A 24380-nucleotide genomic window follows, 5' to 3' on the forward strand; every position below is an offset into this window, starting at 1 on the left:
CTGGCTCCCTCCTGCCTGTGGAGGAAGACAGAGCCGTGGACCTCAGATATTATTTTTTCAGTTGCAAAATGGGTCTTCTGGGAGAACCAGCTGAGCCCTAGGACTTCTGGGGGAAGATGTAGGTGTCAGGGAGGTAGGTGCCCCTGCGTGCCGAATGGCGGTGGATACCTGGCAGGTGTCTCTCCCACCCTGTTCCACCAGAAGTCTGCCAACCTCTTCGCCTGCAGATATTGACACATGCTGGGCCCTGTGTCCCTCAGCTGGGTCAGGGCTGGCTGGGCAAGCACAGGGTGTGTGGTGGCCTGAACTGGCCTCGGAGAAGCTACAGATATTACATCCGGACTGGGGGTGCCCTCCCAGATTGTGGGTCCCAGCTACTGGTGTCCCTCCTAATACCTCTGCCTGTCATGCTCAGGCTCTGCCCACTGACACTGCTCCCACGTGGTTCTCTGAGGGCAGGGATGGGGAAGATGGCCCTCCTCCTATACCCATCTACAGATGGGGAACTGAGGCTCAGGACTGCAAAGTGTCCAGGTAGGCTCCAGCTGCTGGCTCAGGTTGGGCAGTACTGCCCAGCTCATAGGCAACAAAACTGAGGCTGGGGTCAACAACATGAGCTGGGGTGGGGGAGGAGGGAGAGCTAGGGGTGGGGGAGGAAGGAGAGCTAGGGGTGGGGGGAAAGAAGGAGAGCTAGGGGTGGGGGGAAGAGGGAGAGTTAGGGGTGAGGAAGGAGGGAGAGCTAGGGGTGAGGAAGGAGGGAGAGCTAGGGGTGGGAGGAGGAGGGAGAGCTAGGGGTGGGGGAGGAGGGAGAACTAGGGGTAGGGGAAAGAAGGAGAGCTAGGGGTGGGGGGAAGAGGGAGAGTTAGGGGTGAGGAAGGAGGGAGAGCTAGGGGTGAGGAAGGAGGGAGAGCTAGGGGTGGGGGGAGGAGGGAGAGCTAGGGGTGGGGGAGGAGGGAGAGCTAGGGGTGAGGAAGGAGGGAGAGCTAGGGGTGGGGGGAGGAGGGAGAGATAGGGGTGAGGAAGGAGGGAGAGCTAGGGGTGGGGGAGGAGGGAAAGATAGGGGTGGGGGGAAGAGGGAGAGATAGGGGTGGGGGGAGGAGGGAGAGCTAGGGGTGGGGGGAGGAGAGAGAGCTAGGGTGAGGGAGGAGGGAGAGCTAGGGGTGAGGAAGGAGGGAGAGCTAGGGGTGGGGGAGGAGGGAGAGCTAGGGGTGGGGGGAGGAGGGAGAGCTAGGGGTGGGGAAGGAGGGAGAGCTAGGGGTGAGGAAGGAGGGAGAGCTAGGGGTGGGGGAGGAGGGAGAGCTAGGGGTGGGGGAGGAGGGAGAGCTAGGGGTGGGGGAGGAGGGAGAGCTAGGGGTGGGGGGAAGAAGGAGAGCTAGGGGTGGAGGGAAGAGGGAGAGCTAGGGGTGGGGGGAAAGGGAGAGCTAGGGGTGGGGGAGGAGGGAGAGATAGGGGTGGGGGGAAAGGGAGAGCTAGGAGTGGAGGGAAGAGGGAGAGCTAGGGGTGGGGGGAAGAGGGAGAGCTAGGGGTGGGGGAGGAGGGAGAGATAGGGGTGGGGGGAAGAGGGAGAGCTAGGGGTGGGTGAGGAGGGAGAGATAGGGGTGGGGGGAGGAGGGAGAGCTAGGGGTGAGGAAGGAGGGAGAGCTAGGGGTGGGGGAAGAGGGAGAGCTAGGGGTGGGGGAGGAGGGAAAGATAGGGGTGGGGGAAGAGGGAGAGCTAGGGGTGGGGGAGGAGGGAGAGATAGGGGTGGGGGGAAGAGGGAGAGCTAGGGGTGAGGGAGGAGGGAGAGCTAGGGGTGGGGGAAGAGGGAGAGCTAGGGGTGGGGGAGGAGGGAAAGATAGGGGTGGGGGGAAGAGGGAGAGCTAGGAGTGAGGGAGGAGGGAGAGCTAGGGGTGGGGGAGGAGGGAGAGCTAGGGGTGAGGGAGGAGGGAGAGCTAGGGGTGGGGGAGGAGGGAGAGATAGGGGTGAGGGAGGAGGGAGAGCTAGGGGTGGGGGAGGAGGGAGAGCTAGGGGTGAGGAAGGAGGGAGAGCTAGGGGTGGGGGAGGAGGGAGAGCTAGGGGTGGGGGGAGGAGGGAGAGATAGGGGTGGGGGGAAGAGGGAGAGCTAGGGGTAGGGGAGGAGGGAGAGCTAGGGGTGGGGGAGGAGGGAGAGATAGGGGTGGGGGGAAAGGGAGAGCTAGGGGTGGAGGGAAGAGGGAGAGCTAGGGGTGGGGGAGGAGGGAGAGATAGGGGTGGGGGGAAGAGGGAGAGCTAGGGGTGGGGGAGGAGGGAGAGATAGGGGTGGGGGGAGGAGGGAGAGCTAGGGGTGAGGAAGGAGGGAGAACTAGGGGTGAGGAAGGAGGGAGAGCTAGGGTGAGGGAGGAGGGAGAACTAGGGGTGGGGGGAAGAGGGAGAGCTAGGGGTGGGGGAGGAGGGAAAGATAGGGGTGGGGGGAAGAGGGAGAGCTAGGGGTGGGGGAGGAGGGAGAGCTAGGGGTGAGGAAGGAGGGAGAGCTAGGAGTGAGGGAGGAGGGAGAGCTAGGGGTGGGGGAGGAGGGAGAGCTAGGGGTGGGGGAGGAGGGAGAGCTAGGGGTGGGGGAGGAGGGAGAGCTAGGGGTGGGGGGAAGAAGGAGAGCTAGGGGTGGGGGGAAAGGGAGAGCTAGGGGTGGAGGGAAGAGGGAGAGCTAGGGGTGGGGGGAAGAGGGAGAGCTAGGGGTGGGGGGAAGAGGGAGAGCTAGGGGTGGGGGGAAGAGTGAGAGCTAGGGGTGGGTGACTTGGAACCCAAGGCTGGGCCTGGGCTCAGTCCAGGGCTGAGAAACTGGGCAGGAAGCCTGGGGGTATCCCCACAGGTGGGTGCTGTGCCAGTTTCCTGGTAAGGCACCATCAGGAGGGAAGTTGGGATGTCTCTTGTGAGGTCAAGAGGGTGGGGTGTAGAGGCTGGAGTAGAGGGGTTCTGCAGGCCAGGCCAAGAGGGCCTGGAGAAGCAGTCTCAGAAGAGGAGGGCCTGCTGGGACAGTGCACAGTGGGCAGGAAGGAGCCTGCTCTGTGGGCAGGAGGGGCAGGCTAGGCTGAATAGGGGCAAGGAGGGTCTGCTCTCTCGAAGTCCACCTGCCAGGACCCTGGGGCTCCCAGTACAGATGACAGTTGTCTGCCTGGGTGTAGAGCTTCTTAGTGTGTGTTGGGGGCAGCATCGGTCGGCCTAGACGCTGTGCTCTCAGGAGGCTGGAGTAGGGTGGTCCATTGGGGCAGCACACCAGACAGGCCCAGCCTTGACTAGCTCGAGGGCCTGGAGGGTACTGGCCAGGCTTCCCTGGGACTGAAGGTAGGGTGGGCAGAACCAGGCAGACCACAGAGCTGGGTCTTGGCCTCTCAAGTACCTACACCTATGTCTCTGGCAGCGCCCAAATGTCTGCCCACCACCCCCCCACCCAGTGACCCAGACTTCAAATCTCTGCTGCTGGTGGTCCCTGCTCTGCCACCCGATGCTGGGCAGGCATTCCTCTGTTTTTCCTGCCTCCTAGCAAGGTCCCAGATCACCTGCACATGTGAACACATACATACACACACACACGCAAACACACATGCCGGCACATGCACCTGGTAAGACCGGTTCTACTTGGTTGGCTCTTGGCTTACATAGGGCCCCTCCCCCAGCCCCAGCCTCAGTTTCCTCACCTGAAGCTCTTTTGGAGCTGGGCCCTGGAGGAGTCTCACAGCTGGCAGAAGTGAGGAGCAAGAAGAGGTTGTGAAGTCCCTCAGGTGCAGCAGCCACCTCAGCTACCTCCTCCCCTGCATGTGGGCCCATCCAACCGGGTAAGGCATTCATGCTTGACCCTCAGCCTGAGGGGACGAGTAGGGGATTCTGAGGGTCCTGAGTAGCCAGGTACCCTACACGCTCCATGGCAGCCTCCAACCGGGTGCTGATGGAGACCGACTACTCAGTTATGTGGTCAGCTGGTCAGATTGCTTACCCATCAATAGCACAGCCTGAACCAGCCCCCACATCCCACCCTGCTCCCCGTGTCCCCCCTGGTTGATGGGGATACCTGTTCCCTTGGGCTTGTCCTAGAGACACCTAGGGAAGCTCTGTGCTCCTGGCTGGACAGTGTGGGCATCAGCGTGGGCAGGGTAGAGTGTATAGTCATGCATGGCGACGAGGGGGTGGGTGCATGGATGGGTGTTTGCAAGCCCATGTGTGCCAGTGTGAGGATGGCGAGTGTGAGGATGCCTGAGGGCCCACATGGGTGCTAAGTCATGACCTAGAAGGACCCATGTGGACTCGTGTGGACCCATGTGCATTGACCAGTGCCTGTATTCTGCTTGACCAACAGGCCTGGGAGCTGATCTCCCCACAAGGGTGCACGTGGCCCTCCTTGAACTCAACTTTCCACTGGAAAGTCCAGTAGCCTGGACACTCAGACAGTTGAAGCTCTCATGGCCTGTGACCAACCTCCCCCACAGGCCTCAGCTGGCCACCCCCCCCCCCACCAGGAGAGCAGAGTAGCCCAATGAGCAGTGTGCCCAGCCCTGGGCCTGACAGCCAGGACAAGGGCCCACACCTGCTCCCACAACACTTAGACACACTCAAGCTATTCTGTACCATGGACCACCCTCCCGGGACCCCTCTGACGGAAACCCAACCGTGCGGCCCAAAAGGCTTTTTGCTGTCTAGACCTCCTCCCTGGGATGGTTGGTGGAGAGGGTCTCAGCCCTGGGGACCCCTGGTCTGGCGAATCAAGCTCAAAAACCTGAGCTAGGCTCATCGAGTAACCTTGACCCTCAGCCCTGAAGACCTGGGCCCAGAGGGTGGCAGGACTGTAAAGTCACAGTGCGGGCAGGAGAAACCAGGATGGCGGCAGGCTAGGGAGACTTGGGGCAGGGAGTGTGGTGGAGGGGCAGTGGGTGGCCCCGGTGAGAGGATGACGGCAAGGGGCAAGATGGTTGGGAGCGTAGGAGGTGTGGACAGGGTGGCGGTAGTGGAGGCAGGCAGTGAGGGGGGGTCCGAGGGGGGTAGTGTGTGCGGGTTGCTGGTTGGGGGTGGGGTGAACCACAGTGAGAGCTGGGGTCACCCAGGGACACAATAGGCCCTTGTGCCGGCGCTAAGCACCCTGAGCAAACACACACCCTGTGTCGCTGCACATAGTGTCCTGGGACTGGCAGGCATGGCGCTGGGCCAGGGGCAAAGCAGTTCTTGCCTGTGGCCCCGGGTCCACTTAGTGTGCCCTGCTGGACTCCCGCCCTGCTGTGGCCACTCCATAGTCCAGGTGTCCCTGAGGCCCCTGGCCCTCGCAGGAGTCTCTCTCAGAAGACAGCCATGGGCTCTATCACTCAGCCAGTGTCCCAGGGCCTGGCCATCGTGGCCCTACAAAGCAATTGAGACCCACCCACAGGCCAAACACCCTAGCAAGAGCCCCCCACCCCGGGTAGCACTGGCTCACCTAGACACCCTGGAAGGCAGGAGCAGATGGGCAGACAGGCTGCAGGCTCAAACCGAGGGCTGGTGGGCTGCATCCTGGCCCTATGTGTGGGATGGGCACAAGGCTGAGCACCTTCTCTTGGCTCACAGCCGTGGGGGCAGCCAAGAAAGAGGCCTGGCCCTCCCCACCCACACCCAGAGGTGGCACAGGAAGCCAGGAGGGACCACAGCTGACCTGGCTCTCCGAGGGTAGGGCTGCACATTAAGATTGCAGTTGGGGTCAAGCCCCAGGTCAGTCTGGGTCTGCAGCTGAGGCACCTCTATAGGGGGATGTTTCATAGGTGCTAGCCATTGTGGCAAAGTGGGCTGCATGACCCAAAGGGGCCCAGCAAGGTACAGTTTCAAGCCCAGGTCCAACCGTGCACAGGTAATAGCTCCAGAACCTACTCTGGAGGCTGGTAGGGCCCCAGAAGGGGTCATTTGCATGACAAATGGGTTCCCTGGTAGGTGGCTGGTCAGGAAGAGGAAGAGCGTCCAGGCCTATATGTGCGTGTGTGCATGTGTACACATGTATGTACGTATGCGTGCCAGTGGGAATGTAGGCCCGACCACGCTCTGCAGGGACACACAGCATCCAGCCCGCATTAGACTGTGCAGCTACCCCGAGCAAGGCCATCCTTGCAGACTGGATCTCCCACACCTGTGCCCCTCAGGCCTGTGTCCCCAGCTGCAGGGAGGCCCTACCCCAGCTAGGCTCAGAGCATTTCCTCATCTGTTAGCAAGACCTCGCCCAGGCCAGAGATGTCCCTGCCCGAAGCTGCCATGTCCCTACGCCCTGGTGGTGTTTCTGCGGGTCAGCGACTCGGCCAGGCCTTCCCTCACAGGGCTACTGCCGCTGTCTGTGGGCCTGCAGGGCTGTGAGGCAGGCGGGGGGATTCTGAGCACACATCTCACAAATTCTCAGTCCCCAACTTCTGGGATGGGCTAGACCAGGCAGACCTGGCCAGACGAGGGAGGTGAGAAGGTGGGGAGAGTATGAGTGTGCGGGTGGCGGCAGGCCCCGGGGAGACCCAGGCTGGGGAGGATACCTGCCTGGCTGGGGCACCTGGTGGGGGAGAAGGTAAGCCCAGATGGGATGTCACTGGGAGGCAGTCTGGCTGGGGCCAGATAGGACCGGGGGACCTATGGGGAGGTAAAGTCCCTGCTGAGTTTCTGGGGAGAGTGGGCTTGGCACTAGGGCCCACCATCCTGCCAGCTCCCTCCTCTCTGCTGGCCCATCTGATGTGAAACACAGGAACAGATTGACTGTAATCCTTGCTGCTGGAAGAGCCCTGCTACCCGCACACCCTGGTAAACAGTGGATGCGCCCTGGCCGGTCCGCTCAGTGGATAGAGTGTCAGCCTGGCGTGCCGACACTCTGGGAGCAACCATCTGCTTCTCTTTCCCTCCTTCTCCCCTTTCTCTCCCTCTTCCCTTCCCATAGCCAGCGGCTCAGCTGATTCGAGCATCGGCCCAGACAGGGGGCTGCCAGGTGGATCCTGGTTGGGACACATGTGGTAGTCTGTCTCTCTATCTCCCCTTCTCTCACTTAAAAAAAAAAAAAAAAAAAAAAAGCAACAAAGAACAAATGAAATCAATTTTAATGACTGATCTTATTTAGCTTGAAATCTCCAAAATATTATCATTTTAACATGCAGTCAATATAAACAGGCATCTGTGAGCCAGTTTACATGTTTTCTCCTGCTACGGCCTCACCCCGCTGCACCTCCCACAGGGAGGACGGGCCAGGAAGGGCCCCAAGGGGGTGGTGCAGCTCTGGGCCCTCACCGGGATCCCAGAGGCTGTTAGAAACCAGAAGCCCCCAGAAATCCCACAGGATAGCCTCGTGATCCCAGGGCACCTTTGAGTTCCCAAGCCTGGGGCTTAATGGGCCTTGGAAGGTGATGAGGAGATATGCCCAAGAAATGTCTTTTTAAAAAAATACACATAATTTAATATTTAAATTGTTAAATGCAAAGTACACACTGGAAAGCACATAGCTTCAGTTTAACCAACAGTGAAGACACCAACAGTGCGTGTCCACCCCCAGGTCACCCCTTCGGGTCTTCCTAGGGCCTCTGGGGCCCAACGAGCCCCCTCTGGCAACAGTTCTTATATTTACCACCTGTGTATACACAGTGCGCCTTGTCAATGTGGCCCCACAGGACCCCTTCCCAGAACTGCATCCCGGAGGAACGTGTACCTCCTAGCCCTGTGCCTGACCACGGCCACAGGATCAGTGCCTGGACCCTCACTCAAAACGCAGGAAGAAGTGACCCCAAAGGAACTAAAGTACTAAGTTTTCCCCTTTTCCTGTGGTTTCTTCCTCAATGCATCCTTTATTTCTTCTTTAATGTCATTCTAAGTAAAGAAACGTTAAATTTCAAGACCATCATCATGCAAATAACCATTTGTCTCTGCACGGAGCAAGGCCAGTGTGGATGCAGATGTCAGAGTGTGGAGGCAGATGTTGGAGCGTGGAAGCGTCGCAGACACTGAAGTCGCCCAGCTTGTGTCGCGCAGATCAGCTCATGGAGCTGTGCCTTTGGTTCTTGTCGGAACAGTGGAACGCAGCACCGAGGGGACCCAGCTGTTTTCATTTTTCATTGTGGTAAAACGCACTTCACATAAAATTTGCCGTTTCCACGTTTTTCAGTGCTCAGCTCAGCAGCATTATTAGCTACATTCACACTGTTGTGCAACCGTCACCACCACCATCTCCTGAGCTTTCTGTCTTCCAAACTGAAACTATCCCCAGTAAACACTCCGTCCCCATCCCTTCCCCCAGTTCCTGGCACCTACCCTCCTAATGCCTGTCTCTTTAAATGTGACTCCCTGGGATCTCATATACCTGAGCCCTACAGTACTTGTCCCTTTGTGACTGGCTTATGCCACTGAGCACTATGTCCTCAAGGTTCATCCATGTTGGAGCAAGGGACAGGATTTGCTTCTTTTTAAGGCTGAATAACATTCCATTGTATGGACAGACCACATCTTCTTTAAGCATTCATCCGTCAATGGAAACTTGGGTTGTGTCCACCTCTTGTCTACTGTGAGTAACGCCACTGTGAACACCGGTGTACAGATACTTGTCTGAGTCTCTGCTTTCTGCTCTTAGACATATTCCCAGGAGTGGAGACCAGGGTGGGTGGTAACTCCATGTTCAGCACTCTGAGGGGCCTGCACATGGTTCTCCACGGTGGCTCAGCATCTCACACGCCTGTCTGCCGTGCGTGGGGTGCAGTGCCTCCATATCCTCCTCAACACTTGGAGTTTTTCATTTTCTGGTAGTAGTCATTCTGGTGGGGTGAAGTGGGGTCTCAGGGTGGCCTTGATTTGCAGTGTCCCAGCTTTTCCTGTCCTTCTCACTCAGCTGAGATCACAAGCCACCAGGGTCCAGCCATTTCCCCCTCAGCCCCTCTCATGGCCACATCTCCAGACCAGGAGCAGCTGGACGTGGCTGGACAAATGCCTGCCCAGCAGCCGGCTCCTTCTGCTATGTCCTCCTCCCTCCCCAAATCCTAATTCCCACTCCCTGCCTCTCTTGCCTGCCCTGTCACAGCTGTCCCTTCCCTGATCCCCACGTGCTCATCAAGTCCCTCTAAGCCTTCTCCTCCCCACCATTAGCTTTCCCCATGACTGTCCCACAGACACATTTGTGGCATCATCTCTCCTCCCACAGGCCTCGATGAAGCCCCTGTCCTGTGGCTGTGGTACTTTATAGCCAGATTCCTTGAAGGCCAGTCCTGTTGCTGTCCTTCTGCTCCCCTGAACGCCATGGGCTCAGGCCAACCCTCTGGAGTTGACCTCTTCTTCTTGTACACCCACAGCTGGCTCCACCTTTGACATGGGGCGGATAATCTCTTGCTGTGTATCAATGACCCCAGCCTGACCATGCAGTGGCACAGTGGATAGAGTGTCGGACTGGGACGCAGAACACCCAGGTTCAAGACCCCGAGGTCGCCGGTTTGAGTGCAGGCTCATCTGGTTTGAACAAGGCTCACCAGCTTGAGCCCAAGGTCGCTGGCTTGAGCAAGGGGTCACTCAGTCTGCTATAGCCCCCAGCCAAGGCACATATGAGAAAGCAATCAATGAACAACTAAGGTGCCGGAACGAAGAATTGATGCTTCTCATCTCTCTCCCTCCCTCCCTCTCTGTCCCTATCTATCCCTCTCTTTGACCCTGTCTCTGTCACAAAAATAAATAAATAAATAAATAAAATAAAGACAGGGCATTTAAAAAAACAAAAACAAAACAAAAACAAATGACCCCAAATTACCCACTTTAGTGGCTTAAAACCACCCAGGTGTATTGTGTCCTGTTTTTCTCTGCTTCAGGTGCCAACTGGGCTTCAATCTCATCAGAGGGTCAGCCGAGGCCGCTGGCTTCCAAGCTCACTCACAGGGTGGTGGGTTTGGGTCCTCACTAGTGGGCTTCCCTCAGCTCTGCACTGCGGGGGCCTCTCCATGGGCTGCTTCTGTAGAAGCCTTTAAGTCTGATGCCAGGTCCAGACTTGTGGGGGCAGGCGCAGCACAGGGCATGAAACGAGGAGATGGGGATCCAGACCTACCCCGTGTTCATTGCCCACCCCTGGTCCCTGTCACTGTTCTGTCTCATGTAGTGCCCCTTCTCACTGAGCTCTCTGCTTCCACCTTGGCAAGACAGCCAGAGGCCTGGGGTGGCCTCAATCCTGCCCCACCACTGCTCTGCCCTGGTCCCCCCCCAGGGGCCTTCCTCTCTGGCCTGCAACTGAAGAGGCAACTAGAGGCAGCGGGAAGACAGGGCAGCCCTGCATGATTCCACATTTGACCACTCTCGGGCCCTTCTGCAGGGACCATGGCTATTTAATCCTACACTGTGGCTGGGGGACAGGACCAGGGTCTGGGGACCTGAAGCCACATCATGGCTCCGAGAGCTGAAGCACACATGGGCTCAGCCAGTCAGTGGAGTCCTGGTTACGGTGGCCAGTCCATGGACCACAGTGGCCATTACCCAAGTCTTTGACCATGTAACCAGGTTACGTGTTCAGCAGTTGTGTGGCTCCTGAGCTAGAGTCTCAGCCCATGAGGTAAAAACTATTATGGTGGGGACATCCCAGTGGAAATTGAGGAACTTCTCCGCACCCTAGCCGAGATCATAAACAGATAGAATGCCACATCTTGGGGTGCTGATGTGTCAGAGATGGGTGCCACCCTTATAGCTCTAAGGGTACAAGTCCCTGCTTCAGCCTCATTTAATTCACCAGGCTGGCCCCCACAGAACTGGGAGGTCCCGGTGGTGGCTGGACGGCTGCAGGCTCCGTGGAGGAGCTGCTCGAGCAACGTGCCGATGGGGTCACTGCTCTGTCCACAGTGGGACCAGGGTGGTGCTGTGCGCAGGGACAAGGGTGGGAGCAGGAGGGGTCTCTCCCAGTCACCACAAGGGGAGCCGGTGCTCCTGGCCCCTCATGTCTGGGCTCTGCACATGATAGGTCCTGCAGAGGTCCCAAGGAGGCCAGTCTCTCCTGGGGACACAGCAAGGAACACAGGCCAAGCTGCCCACAAACAGCAGCAGGTCAACAGCCTTGACCAGCAGGAGGTAGGGCTGCTTTCACCCATGCCCCAGCGTGGCCATGAATGGACATGACTGAAAGGGCCATACTCCTCAGGGTCTGGGTCAAGGAGGAGTCACCGGGGCACATTGAGGGCAGGGGTTCATGGTGAAAACCCTCCCTTCTTGACATGCCTGTGGGTCCTCTCCTAAGACCTGGGCTTAGGGCTTGACGGTCACAGGCAGAGAAGTACTGGAGAGTCAGGTGGCTGAGGGCCATGTGCCCCTCCAACCACACAGCCCCACCCACTGACCAGCCCCCATGGGGGCTGTGTTTCACGGGCTCTGCTCTGGGGTGGTGGCTTGAGGGCAAACACCTAAGGGTGATTTTTAGGAAAAGGGATTTTCAGGCTAAGTGTTCAAAGCTCCTGAGGTTGTTGGAAGAGCCTTCCCCACCCTGCACCCCTCCAGGCTCTTGGTCTCCCTGAGCCCCCCAGCCCCGGCCTGCACCTGGGGGTAGCAGAAACCAGGATCCCACATGGGGACTGCCTCCTCTGACCTCACCTCCCACTAACAGCTAGCCCAGGCCTGCATGAGGCTGACTCGGGGTCTGGGGCTTGGTGGGTGAGGAGGCTCGCACACTGCCTGCATGCACCCTGGTCCCGGGCTGCCCTGTACCCCTTAGAACTGGCCTGGCCCAGCTGCTCTAGGTAGGACTCAGACGCCGCCAGCAGGAACAGCTGCAGCTTTGTGTCCTTGGCAAGCAAAGGCAGGCGGCCTCACCACCCCAAACCCCTGGTGCTGCCTGTGGCTTCGAGAAGTTACAGGCACAGCGTTCTGGCCATTTCTCCTTCCCCATAGGCAGCCCTCTGTCTGCAGGGGAGGGTGAGCCGGGCCCGGAATGTCCAGAGTCAGCAGCAAGCAGACACCGGCAGGGCCGCCAGTTCCCCACGTGTCCATCCATTCATTCACTTGCCAATTCCCTCATGCATTTATCGTTCAACCCGTAGTTCTTTCCTGAGTGCCCACTCTGCGCCAGGCTGGTGGTCAGCTTGCAGGGGGAGAGGGAGCAGCTGGACAGACAGACAGGTTTAAGCATTTACTCATTAAACAGAGTGGACACCTTTCTCATGAGTGTAGATCTGTAGCACTCCGGATGGCTGGACAGATGGACATACACGCACATAGATGGACACAGGTGGCTTGGGGTTCTGGCTGAGGTGTCTCTAAAGCAGTCACCCGATCCAGGCCCCCAGGTCCCCTCTTCCTTGCTTGGACACATGCAGTGTCCAGCTGGCCAAGTTGGCACCTTCAGGGGGACCTCACCAGACTATGACTATTCCGTTGCCTGCAGAGGACATGCCCATGTCAGCATGCCAAAGCCTGAACACAAGGACCAGACATTGGAGACCCAGACCATAGGCAACAAGTCCAGACTGAGGACTCTGCCCCAAACTCAGCCTTCTGGCCCACCCTTGGAGCCATGCTTCTCTCACACCCATCCCCCGTCTCTCTGCAAACGCCATATCAAATACACCTGGAATCCAACTGCTGCTCACCCTCCTCGCTCTCCATGGCCCTCGTCCTAGGCCAGGAACCTCACAGCAGCCCCCATGCTACACTATGCAGCAGAGGGGGCCCTTAGCCTCAGTCAGATCATGGCCCCTGTGCGCAGAGCTCGCCAGGCTCCCACACCACAGAAGAGAAACCATGCTTTTCCTGGATCAGCCCCATTCACTCTCTGACGTCTCCTACCAATGTGTGGACACCTTGGCCTCCAACACGGCACCCAGTGCCATGTGGGGTCCTGGACTGATCATTCTCTTGTCCCTATCAATGTCCCATGTCCACGGGGTCCCTCCTTCACCTCCACCAGGAACCTCTGGCACCCAGCACTTCCCAGAGACCAAGAGAGACAATAGAGGGTGAGCAGGTGTGGGGCAGAGGTCTCCTGAGGGAAGCCTCAGCTCCTTCAGGCCTACCTGTCTTCTGTGCCCCAGGGCCATCCCTGATGGTGCAGACCCAGGTGTCGGGTCATGAAAACCATTGGTGTTCAGCTGCCCATGAACTTGGGAGGGTCACTCTCCAGGCCTCAGTCTCCCATCTCCCTGGCATGAATCAGCTGAACACCCTTCTTCTTTTGTTGGTTGAACACAAGAAAACAACAGAAAACCCCAGGACAACTTGGATGGGGATCCAAACACTGGCCCCCACCAGGCCAAGGAAGGTGCCGTACTATGACATGTGGGGCAGGCACCTTAGTTGTTCATTGATTGCTTTCTCATATGTGCCTTGGCTGGGGGCTATAGCAGACTGAGTGACCCCTTGCTCGAGCCAGCGACCTTGGGCTCAAGCTGGTGAGCCTTGTTCAAACCAGATGAGCCTGCACTCAAACCGGCGACCTCGGGGTCTCGAACCTGGGTGTTCTGCGTCCCAGTCCGACACTCTATCCACTGTGCCACTGCATGGTCAGGCTGGGGTCATTGATACACAGCAAGAGATTATCCGCCCCATGTCAAAGGTGGAGCCAGCTGTGGGTGTACAAGAAGGAGAGGTCAACTCCAGAGGGTTGGCCTGAGCCCATGGCGTTCAGGGGAGCAGAAGGACAGCAACAGGACTGGCCTTCAAGGAATCTGGCTATAAAGTACCACAGCCACCGGGCAGGGGCTTCATCGAGGCCTGTGGGAGGAGAGATGATGCCACAAATGTGTCTGTGGGGAGGAGAAGCCACCTCCCCCCACCCCCGTTGAACAATGTCACATCTTCCCCACCCCCAGTAACCCAGCTGGGTGTGGACAGGTAAGGACAGGTGAGGACAGGTGAGCAGAGAGGCGGTGGCTGGATTACATACAGGTGAAAGGTACCTGCCAGGGACCAGATCCCAGGGCCTGCCCAGCCTCCTGTGTACCTGATTTCCTTCCGCCCTCATTGCCCCCAACACCCTTCCTAGGCAATCTTGTGCCCACCCACACCCACCTTGAAGGACTGAGATCACAGAGGAACTGCCTCTGGCCCATGGGAGCCTCAGAGGCACCAGCAGGTAGAGGCTACTTGGAGTCAGAGAAGCCCTGGGCAGGGAAATATCACCCTGCCACAGTGCTGGCCCAGCTGTGCCCAGTGCCAGGCACCCTATGGCACTTCCCAGCTGCACCATGCAGGGTGACCCACACAGGGCAGCTTGGGCCCAGTGCCCAAAGCAGGCGTGGAGGGTGAGCCAAGTGAGCCTCTGCTACCTCCCGCAGCAGATGCAGAGGGAGGAGGGAGGCACAGCTGCTCTTATCCTACACACGAGGACAAGGTGACTGTGCTGATGAATGGTGCCCATGTGTCTGTGTTGGTGGGCTGCATGTGTGTGACTGCACATGTGTGTGTATGTGTGAGCACATACATGTGCACACTTGCCTATACACTGTGACAGATTCAGCTACTGAGCAGTAGTATGTGAGCCACAGGTTGAACGTTGGCCTAGGTAGCAGTGATATGATGACCACTGATGCCAAGACCCTACCTGGCCCACAGACAGGGAGGGGACAGTACATGAGAGTGGGAGGGGGCTTTAGGCTATCTTGGCTCTCCTGCTGAGCCCTGCCCCACCCCTCACCCTGTTCCCTTCCCTACACCTGCCTGGCACTGCTCTTCACTGTGCTCCTTGGATCTAGGGTCCAAGGCCAGGTTGTTGTGACCTAACTGAGCCCCCCACCCACAGGTGTACTTCCTGGCTATGATCTGCCCACAGCATGGGGCTGGTCTCTCTGTGTTTTCCCCATGGGACTTCGGCTCCAGAGTAACAGTGTTCAGAGGGCCTGGCCGGGCACGCAGCAGGTGCTTTTGGATGTTTGTCTTTGTGCAACCAGAGGGCCTGTGCAGAAGAGAGTGGCCATTGCAGGGCTTAGCATAGACAGCAGCTTTGCCTCAAACCTGGAAGCCTGGGTCTTTCGTCAGAGGGACATATAGACAAGTGGATGGACAGACAGGCAGCTGGTGGCCGGCAGAAGCTTCTGAGAATCCGCGGAAGCTGGGGCAGGCTGCCGGCGGGTGACCCAATGGGTCCTGGAAATCCTCACTTCCTGTTTTTCCAACAAAGGGCCTCTGTCACCCCAGGAAGGCCACTGGCCAGCAGCAGCAGACGCGCCTTTTCCGCCTTTTCCATAAACAGGGTTATTTTCCTTTTCTGTTCTTGGCACAGTAACAGCACTTTCCAAAGCCCCCATGCTGGCCCATGTACCACCAGCCATGAGGTCCTGCAGGGGAGACTATCCTGGGATGAGACCCCCAGAGTAAGCACGCGACACGAATTCACGGGAGGCCAGACCAGCCCTGAGACCAACCCTGGGGACCACTAGAGCCAGAGAGTCAGGGTGGGTGGGGGCTATCCTGAGCTGATGCCTCCTTGGGGCTTGACAGGATTCTGTGACCCTCAGGGCCTGACCCAGAGCAGAGAGCCAGGACTGAGTCCACACAGAGTCTGGGTCTACTGGGAGGGGGAAGGCAGAAGAGGATAGGGGCTCCTTTGGGTGGCTCTCCCTCCAGGCTGGCTGGGTGGACTGCCCCTGGGTGCCCAGCCAGATAGATGCTATGTTGTCTGCTGCACAGAATGGGTCTCTGGTGTGCCAAAGCCCCCAAGTAGGGCCCAAGTGAGTAGACCAAGTGTGTCTGCATCCCCAGGAAGGGAAGCCAGGCAGGATCCAGCAGAGGAAGAAAACAAGGCCAGAATGCCTGCTCCAGGCCCCTTGGCCTCATGGCCTTGAGGAGCAATCAAACTGGGGATGGAAACAGCTGCCTGCCTTCAAGTCCTGGCGCTGGGAGGACCTGTGAGGGGTGCAAGGCCAGGCTTAGCAGAGGGCAGCTGGGGCAGTGTGTGCAGGCCTCCGTGCCTGGCCGTGGAGCAGAGCAGGAGTGGGCCCGGCGCCTGGGTGTGCATGGCTCTGAGTGGGCCAGTGTGCGGGAGTGTGTGGGTGATTGTGTGTGCCCAGGCAGCAGGCGCCTGCAGGCCTGTGTGAGGGGCTGGGTGCTATTTATAGCAGCTCCGCTGATGACAGGAGCTATTAATAGCGAGGGTGGAGGGTGAATGGACAATAAGCCTCTGGGTGGGGTGGGGGCCATTCTCTCTGCTGGAGACACCCGGGGCTGGTACCCCAGCCCTCACCCAGGTGGCCAGACAAGGGCCACTGTTTTCTGGTCAGCAGCTGAGGCAGGGTCTGGCCTAAGCTGGCGCCCCCCCTCAACTCTCCTAGCCACTCTTCACTTTAAGGCAAGGCTAGGCAAGAGGGACCCAGGATGAAGGAGGGGCCCTGAGGTCAGCCTCCCACCCTAATTCTCAGATGGTAGCACAGGAGAGGTAGGGGAGTGATGAAAAAATGATTATGGGGCCATGGAGGACCTAGAGCCTTCACCCTCAATCCATGTGTCTTTGGTGAGCACCCCATTTCTAGTCTGGGGTCAGAAGTGAACTTGACACAGGATCCTGACAGCCAAGACAACCAGGTGTCCTAGCAGTAAATGGGTACTCAGCTGGGCCTTTGGACTAAATGGGGATGGATGTGGAGGGGGTGGGCCAACTTCCCCAGGTCCAGGCTAGTGGATCATTCCCTGTTGACTGAGGTTCATTCTCTTGGAGTACCCAGCTGGCACTCAGACCATAAGAGTGCAGGTAAAGTATCAGACACTTCTCCCAGCCTTCACTTCTTTCCTGCTCCCCAGATCCACTAGAAGGGGGTGCTCCCCTCCTTTCCCAAGCTTTGTCAGAGGTCCCACCAGGTTCCTTTGGGAGGTGTCAAGTGAACCACATAGCAGGGCGACCTCCCTGGGGAGGGGAGGAAGCTCACTGGCTGTGACCTGCTGAGATCGTCCCCATCACGGCTCCCCCCACTACTCAGCCCCTCAGAGGCAGAGCCTAAGGTCCTGGGAAGTGGGCAGGCAGGAAAGAACAGTGAAGCTCAGTGCCTAGACAGGCGCTGCCAGGCTGGACTGGCAAGGGCGCACCCCTGGCCAGTCAGTAAGGCGCTGGGACACCTTCATCTAGGCCCAGAGAGTAGGAGGGGAGGATCCTCTACCACACATCAGGCAGGAGTCCTGGACCCCACACCCCTCCAGCCAGCAGGGAGTGAGCCCCAACAGCCAGGCCTTCCGGGACTGAGACCACACGGTGGGAGCCTGGGGGCGGCCTCCAGTGCTCTCCACCCTTGAATGTGCATCTCATTCCCCAGCTCCTTCCCTGGGATTGATTTTCTTTGGGACACCCGCCTCTACCCAGCAATGATGTCACGAGGTGCGCGAGCAACCCGCCGGCGGCCACCTGTCGCCAAGCGCTTTCCAAGAAGGTCGTGGCTGACCGCGCACGCGCCGCGACGACGTCGGAAACCTCGGGTTTTACCATCGTCATCACCTCGTTGTTACTACAGCTCCCGGAATGGGGGCGGTGGTTCCCAGCCAAACGCGGGGGCGCGAGGCCGCGGGGAGGGGCGCACACCACTAGGGTGGCGCGGGCGGGCGCCAGGGGCTACACGAGCGGCCCCCGGCGCCCTCCAGGACGTGACCCGCGGAACGACAGGACGCCCCTCCCTTCCCGTTCCCCCCGGAGGCCCCCACCCCGCAGGGGAAGCCCGGGCGGCGCTTCCGGCACCTCCCCCTTCCCGGCAGAGGCGCGCCCTCCTTCCAGCCCGCGGGCCGAGCCCCCTCCCCGCGCGGCCGCCGTAACTGCTCACGCCCGGGCAGGACAGGGGACGGCGCCAACCCTCCCTTCCTCGGCGGCGGCGGGCGCGGGCCGGGCAGGGGGCGGCCCAGGGGCGGAGTGCGCGGGCCAGGCGGAGTGGAGAGGGGCCCAGGGTGGGGGCGGGCCTGGGGAAGGGAGTCGGAGTGGCCGCGTGGGGGGGCGGCGGGAAGGGGGCGGGTGGAGAGGCGCCCGAGTCTGTCCCCTCCGCGTCGCGGTGCCCCTGAGGGGCTGAGCTGCCTGGGCGCCCCCTCCTCAACATTACTCCGTAGGGCGGCGGGCCACGCTCCCAGATCCCGACCGGGGACACCGAGGCGGGGAGACCCCTAGAAAGCGGGGCAGAGGCGAGCCGGGCACCCTGCGGCCTGCAGGCCCGGAGGGCGCTGCCCAGACCCCGATGAGAGCCTGTTAGCCTTCGTGACTGAGTGAGGAATCTGGTCAGATACCCTTTACCTCCCTATCCATTCAGCCCCTCAGGTGGGTGGGCGCAGAAATACCCTGGCCCTGGACGCTGGTGCCTGGGAGCACAGGGTAGCCAGGCTGGAGCGAGGGTACAGCCAATGCTAGTCACTGAGGCCCAGCCTGGGGATGTCACCTGGAAACCTCTCTAGCATGAGCCCACTGGATTGGGAGGAGGGGTCTCTGAAAAGGTGAGCACCTTATCCTCCACGCAGCCCCACAAGAGCAAGCTGGGCCCTTGCCCTACACTGGTGTGGAGCCAGCCAGCCTGGCGTCTGGGATGATCCCAGCCACAATGCGGGCTTTGAGGGGCCCCTGGAGCGGGAGGGGGCAGATGGCCTGAATGGCAGCCTGTCCCCAAAGAGGCCCAACGCTGGTTCCACTCAACCACAGTGTGGAGCTTTCTGGCCCCATCACTGTGCACAGGACCTAGAGCCTCTGTGCCCCCCGCCCCCACGCCTGTCCCAGGCTCCAGTACACCCTCCCGGTAGTCCCTGGCATGCTCCCAACCCAGGGCACATTTAGTTTGGTTGTGGAGTAAAGATTGGCAGCACAGCCAGGTCATGAACCCCGGTCACCCTCTTGTGGCCATCCTGTCTCAAGTGGGGGATTGGATTGCCCACCCACAAGCCAGCCTGCCTCCCTGGTCCTGGCACCCACGGAATCAGCAATGAGCAGGCAGAGCAGAGTGGGGAGTAGGGCAGTGTTGAAGGGGCTGAGAGCAGACCTAGTGAGGGTCGGGAAAGCTGGTGGGGTAGCAAGTGTGAACTCTTCAGGATCTGGGCAGTGGGGAATGAGGGGCCAGGAAGGGGGTTGCCCACAGAGCCAGTGGGGTGGGGTGGGGGAGGCACAGGCTTTAGTTGAGGGCTGCTGTGGGGACAGTCCTGCACCCCCGGGAGCTCTAACACACATTGGTGAGTAGGAGTGGGGTGGTGAGGGAGCAGCCAGCTGTATGGCCAGGCGGGCATGGCTCTCCATGGGGAAGTGAGGAGTGCTGGCAGTGTCGGGTGGGGTGGGAGGTGCACCTGATGCTGCGTGTGAGAGGAGCAGGACATCTCCAGCTGCTCGGACCTCACCTTCAGCCTCTGCAGGGAATCTGGCCTTTCAGTTTGGACATCACTGAAGGGTTACCCACTTCACGCTCCCAGTGGAGTCAGCTGGGATCCACTGCCCATCTGGGAACCAACTGGATGGGTGGAGCCAGAGAGCAGCCGTGGTAGAGAAGGCAGAGACAGAGGGCCACTCTGCCCAGTGGACAGTCCAGTCCTCAGAGCTGTCTCTGTGGGGAATGGGAGGGTCCGCATTACCTGAGCAGGGTCTGGGGTTAGAGTACAGGATGATGGTATTGTGGGGACTGCTTTTGTCCCCCGTTGTTCTGGGAAAGGATAAAGGTGCGTGGAGGGGCCAGGAAGATTGGTAATCAGAGGACCAGCTGTCAAGAGGGCAAAAACCCCAGCCTAGAGGCTGCTGTGCCCCCACCAGGGCACTGCTGGAGGGAATGAGCACGCAGGGTGTGACTGCTAACCCTATGTCCTTAGGGCCACGCAGTGGGTCACACTCTCCCTGAAGACAACAGTGCCTTCACACCTCAGGACCGTCTACGTCCCTTCTGGATTAAGTGGAGACATGCCCTGGAGAGACATGCTAGCCCAGGACAGAAGGGACTGTGCTCCCAAAGGGAAGCCTTTTCTGAGGTCACAACACTAGGAGGCCCCTAGAAGCATGGGGACTGGTGAAGAAGACAAGAGTGTCACATGGCCATGGCAGATATGGAGAAGGACTTGGGCTGGTCAAGTGAGGCAGTACTTGTTAGCCCAGAGAACGAGGATGCGCCACAGGGCTGGCTGTCAGGAACATACCGGAGAGGCTCCCGCAGTCCCTGATGATGGGGAAAGGCCATCACAGAACTAACAAGGACAGAAGTGATGCCACTTGGCCATCTGGGGCCAGGTAGACACAGCTCTCAAGAGCAGCAAGGTTGGGGTGGGCCCATGGGCATTAGGCACCCAGGTTGTGAATGGCAGAGCGCGTGTTCCCAGTATAGTAACCAGGGAGATTTCAAGGAATGTGTGACCAGGAGGCCTCAGTGAACAGTTGTGAACTCCTTACCCAGTTTCCAGGCCTGATCCAGCCAGAACCTACCGTCTCAAGCAGGGGCTGGTCCCCAAGAGGCAGTGTACACCACCGGATAGGTGTGCACCAAGGCCCTGAAACAATATGGCAGGGGGGTTCCTGAGCACTCAGAACTGCTGGACAGGGGTTACCAGAGTTACCTGGAGGCACATGGTGTCATTGGGGCTCCCCTGTGAAAGTTCAGGGCTCCCAGGGGCCAGGGAACATGGAACTCCAGCCAGATCTGATCCTTGACCAGTGGTCATTTCCCCAGGCTCAGACAAATAGGCAGAGCAGACATCCTTGAGCGTGGGCATCAATTTCTTGGCCACCATCATGGGCAAGTCCAGGGGAGCCTCTGCAACTGCCCCAAACCAAGAGGAAGTCCAAAGCAACGTGACATCTGGGTGTTTAGTGACATGAGAGACCTAAGGATGTGAGGCGGTAGTGCAGTCATGTCCATGTGTTCTGACTACTGCAGGCAGGTAGTGGGTCCAGGATGACAGTGGACACTGCAAAACACATGGTCGCAACCAGACAGTGTCTAGGGCACAGATGGGGGTGCCTTCTTTTCAGCCCCACAGGCAGGAGGACCAGAAACAGTGGACAGCACTTTCAGTTCAGTACCTCCCCAGGCTACGGACCCTTGCGCCCACCTCTACTGACTGCTGACACTTGGGGCCATGTCATGGTGGGGGATGTCCTGGGCCCTGGAGGTTGTTTAGCAGTATCTCTGGCCTCTACTGAACCTGTAGCAGCCACTCACCCAGTCATGACAAATGTCCCCAGACACTGGCCAGTGTCCCCTGGCTGTCTATTGAAAATGCTGGCTTACAAAATGTTTGACTCTGTGACATGGGATGGCACCCAATGATACATCGGGCCAAGGGCCCCCTTTACAGCAAAGCCAGGCCGGGGCTGGGCAGTGACCACAGCAACTCACACATCACACTTCCAGAAGTTTCTAGCCTGACCAAGCTTGTAGCTGAAGGCCAGGTGTAGGACCATACCCTTTTGGATAGAAGCCAACTCAGGACCTATTTGTGGTGCTATGTCCTCAAAGTACCACTTCTGAGTCCAGGAACTGTGGGTGGGCGCAAGCGGTCCTGGGGGCCTGGCCTCCAGCTTCCAGACCCTGCAGAGTGGGGGGTGTTTGTAGGGGGAGGTCCTGGCTCTCCCAAGGGATGTGGCAAAGATCTCTGGCCAGAATCCCAGACCCCTGTAACAGAGCCCAGAGGGTGAGCAGAAACCCCCCTGGAGTGGGGGTCTTTGATCTGACGCTGACCAGCAGGAATGGGCTGCAGACCCTATAGGGGAACTTACTTGCAGTAGCAACCTGAGTAAATAGTGACAGGTAGGCCTTGGTGGGTGCCATGCCTCACTGCCCAGTAGCTCCATCTCGGGTGCATCTGAGGTGGGTGAGGGGGAAGGCACAGCCCCTGGCTGACAATGGGTCACTCCAATGCTGTAGGTTTCATGGACCTAGGTAGCAGTTGCCTGGCTGTCCCTTCCACAGTCATGATGCTGGGAATAGGATACTCCTGTCAACACTGGGGGCTGGGCCCAGACTCAGCATGCCCTGTCTCAGGAACTGGGCCCTCGGAACCAGGGAATTACCCCACAGCACTCTCCCTCCCACCTCATTCCTGCAGAGCCCGGGCCCAGGCTGGCAGTTCAGGCAGAGGGGCCACCCACATGGTCCCACAGCGCCACCTGTCAGCTGCACCTATCCCTCTGGCCCTGGAGCACTGAGAATCCACACCATGTGGTCCCCACTGAAATATGCACTATGCCCTGCCCTCAAGCTGGAGGAGAGGCTGCAAGTTCAGCAGGGGTTGGTGCCATAGGTGGGAATTCCCCTTGCATTGCACCCCAGTCAGGGCCAGATCCCCAATATTCAAGCCCCCAGAACCCATTTCCCTGCACTGCAGTCCACAGACCCTCAGCCACCATGGTCCTAGGGGCCCTGCCTGTGCCCTCCCCCGACCTGGCAAAGTCCTACTGAGGTCATGGTCACCCTTCTGGCCCCATTGCACCACTACCTACCCCCTCACCCTCCACCACAGGCTAGGTGATGGACCCTCCCTCATCTGGAAACACCCTTCATATCCAGATGAGAAAACTTAGGCTGGGGTTTCTCTAAGGAGCTGTGTCCCCTGCTAAATATGAGACACGGCTAACAGAGGAGTGTGACTTGAGGAAGGGGCTAGGCCCATCCTGAGGGAGGACAGCTAAGCAGAGGCCCCAGTGGAGGGAGGGAAGGAGCAAGAGGTGCCAGACCCAGGATGTCCCTGGTGGAAGGGACCGTGGAAGGATCTGAGGTGGGAGCATGCTTGGGAACTGCAGGAATCTGTTGGCCTGATTCTTTCTCTGCCCTGGTTGGGGAGGAGCAGTGAAGGGGCTGGTGAGGCCCAAGGTGGGGTCCCAGAGCAGAGCAGAGCCAATGAGCGCTATCCTGGCTTTGTCCCTCCCCAGGTCCCACAGTGCCCATGGAGGTGGTCTAGGTGAGCTGTGGGGCAGTAGGGCGGTAGGGGAGGTGCCTATAGAGGGCCCCAGCCACTGGTGGACCAGTGTGGGGGCGGAGCCAGCTGCAGGGACACAGGCACCCTCTTCACTGCCAGAGCTGGACTGCCCAGCCCTTTAGGACACTGGGGTGGCACTTGTGTGGGGAAAGGGGCACCTATACCCTCAGAGCCCAGGTGGGAAGGGTGGCTTCTGGGTGACCCTGTCATGTGTGGAGATAGCGCCCCCTGGTGGCCACATGCACAGTCCTGTGGTCTTCTACAAGGACCTGAAACAGTGTTCCAGCTGGAAGGGTGGTGGGGGTGTCAATTCTAGGCCCTGGGCTGCGAGGCCCTGCCTATGGGATGGCTTTGGCACCCCAGACTTGGGCTTGAGTGCCTGCCTTGGCCTGGACCTCCACTGGGAACTGGCCTTGGGCTGTCCTCCCACCTTAGTTGCTACACAGGTGTGGCTTCTCTCTCCCCTCCTGGGAGTCACCTGTTTCAAGCTTCCTCCTCAAGGAAACCCAAGCCAGGGCCCTACCTTCTGGGTCTCATTGTCCACCCACCTGTCAGCACTTCCCCCAGCACCAGGCTCCATCACACCCACCTGAGACCCTCCTGCTTGCTCCCAACTCGGGCTGGCTCTTCTTCCTCCAATGGAGGGGTCCCCAACCACATGGCTCCTTTTCACTCAGGCTCATCGGGGACCCATAGCCCTGATCCCCACTCCCCTCAACACCCACCACCCTTACTCATCTGCTGGTGACTTCTCCCACCATCTCCGTGCCCTTATGGACTGATACAGCACTGCCCCTCGACCTGTACCATGGTATCTGTTTCCAAGAGAAGACTATGCTCAATGACTGTGTCCCCAGTGTGGGCTCCCAATAGGCATGAACTGAACAAGAGCCACCCCTGGCCTGTGCTGCATCATCCTAGCCAAGCACACTGGACTCCATGTCTCTCTGGTAACTCAGGGACACTTGGCCTGGGACTAGAAGTTCCTCATGTCCACCACACAGATGGACAAATGGACATGAAGCTGGAACACACAGAGATCAAGAGCCAGGCAGGTACAATACTGTCTGAGTAGGGCATGGCCAGCCCCTGTGTGGGAGCAGACTGGCCTTCACTCAGGCTGGGCCTGAGCCCTGGAGGGCCAGAGCAGAGGCCATGGCCTGACCACACTGACCTCTCCAAACTCTGGGGGAGGGAATCTGTGGGTCTCCCCCAAAAGCCACAGCCTCTCAATCCACAGCGTGCCCCACATAGTTTCTTCATTCCTCACTGAGGAACTGGCCTAGAGTTTACAACTGACGTTTTTCTCTAGCTCAACTCCCAAAGCGGTGGCCTCTACCCGAGGGCCCGTACGTTGTGGGTCCCTCAACAACTCACTCTGGGGGACCACAGGTTGAGCCCTGAAACCATCCAATTAAGATTTTGTATGAATTTGCAGGTCTGCAGTGGGCACCTGAGGAGGTGGGCACTGGGAACATGGGCACAGGAGCCTCTTGAGACAATAAGGCTATGCCTGCCTCAGTTTCCCCTGCAGAACCTGGCAGTCTAGCATACTCACCACTCCAGGAGGACAGGCGCAAGCTAAACAGGGCAAACTCCATTTTAAAGCATCTGTACCT

At 59.1% G+C, this 24380-nt stretch overlaps 1 long non-coding RNA gene across 2 annotated transcripts; it reads left to right on the top strand.

The window, feature by feature from the left end:
* LOC136387367 (uncharacterized) lies at positions 1–4925 on the top strand. 2 transcript variants are annotated; one of them, XR_010748115.1, is made up of 3 exons: positions 1–133; positions 3630–3788; positions 4307–4925. It is a non-coding gene; the product is annotated as an uncharacterized lncRNA (long non-coding RNA). The 2 variants fall into 2 exon arrangements; XR_010748114.1 differs by lacking the exon at positions 1–133 and adding an exon at positions 419–534.
* Positions 4926–24380: the final 19455 nt, after the last annotated feature.

The sequence above is a fragment of the Saccopteryx leptura genome, chromosome 1, assembly GCF_036850995.1.
Source record: "Saccopteryx leptura isolate mSacLep1 chromosome 1, mSacLep1_pri_phased_curated, whole genome shotgun sequence".
Lineage (NCBI taxonomy): Eukaryota > Metazoa > Chordata > Mammalia > Chiroptera > Emballonuridae > Saccopteryx > Saccopteryx leptura.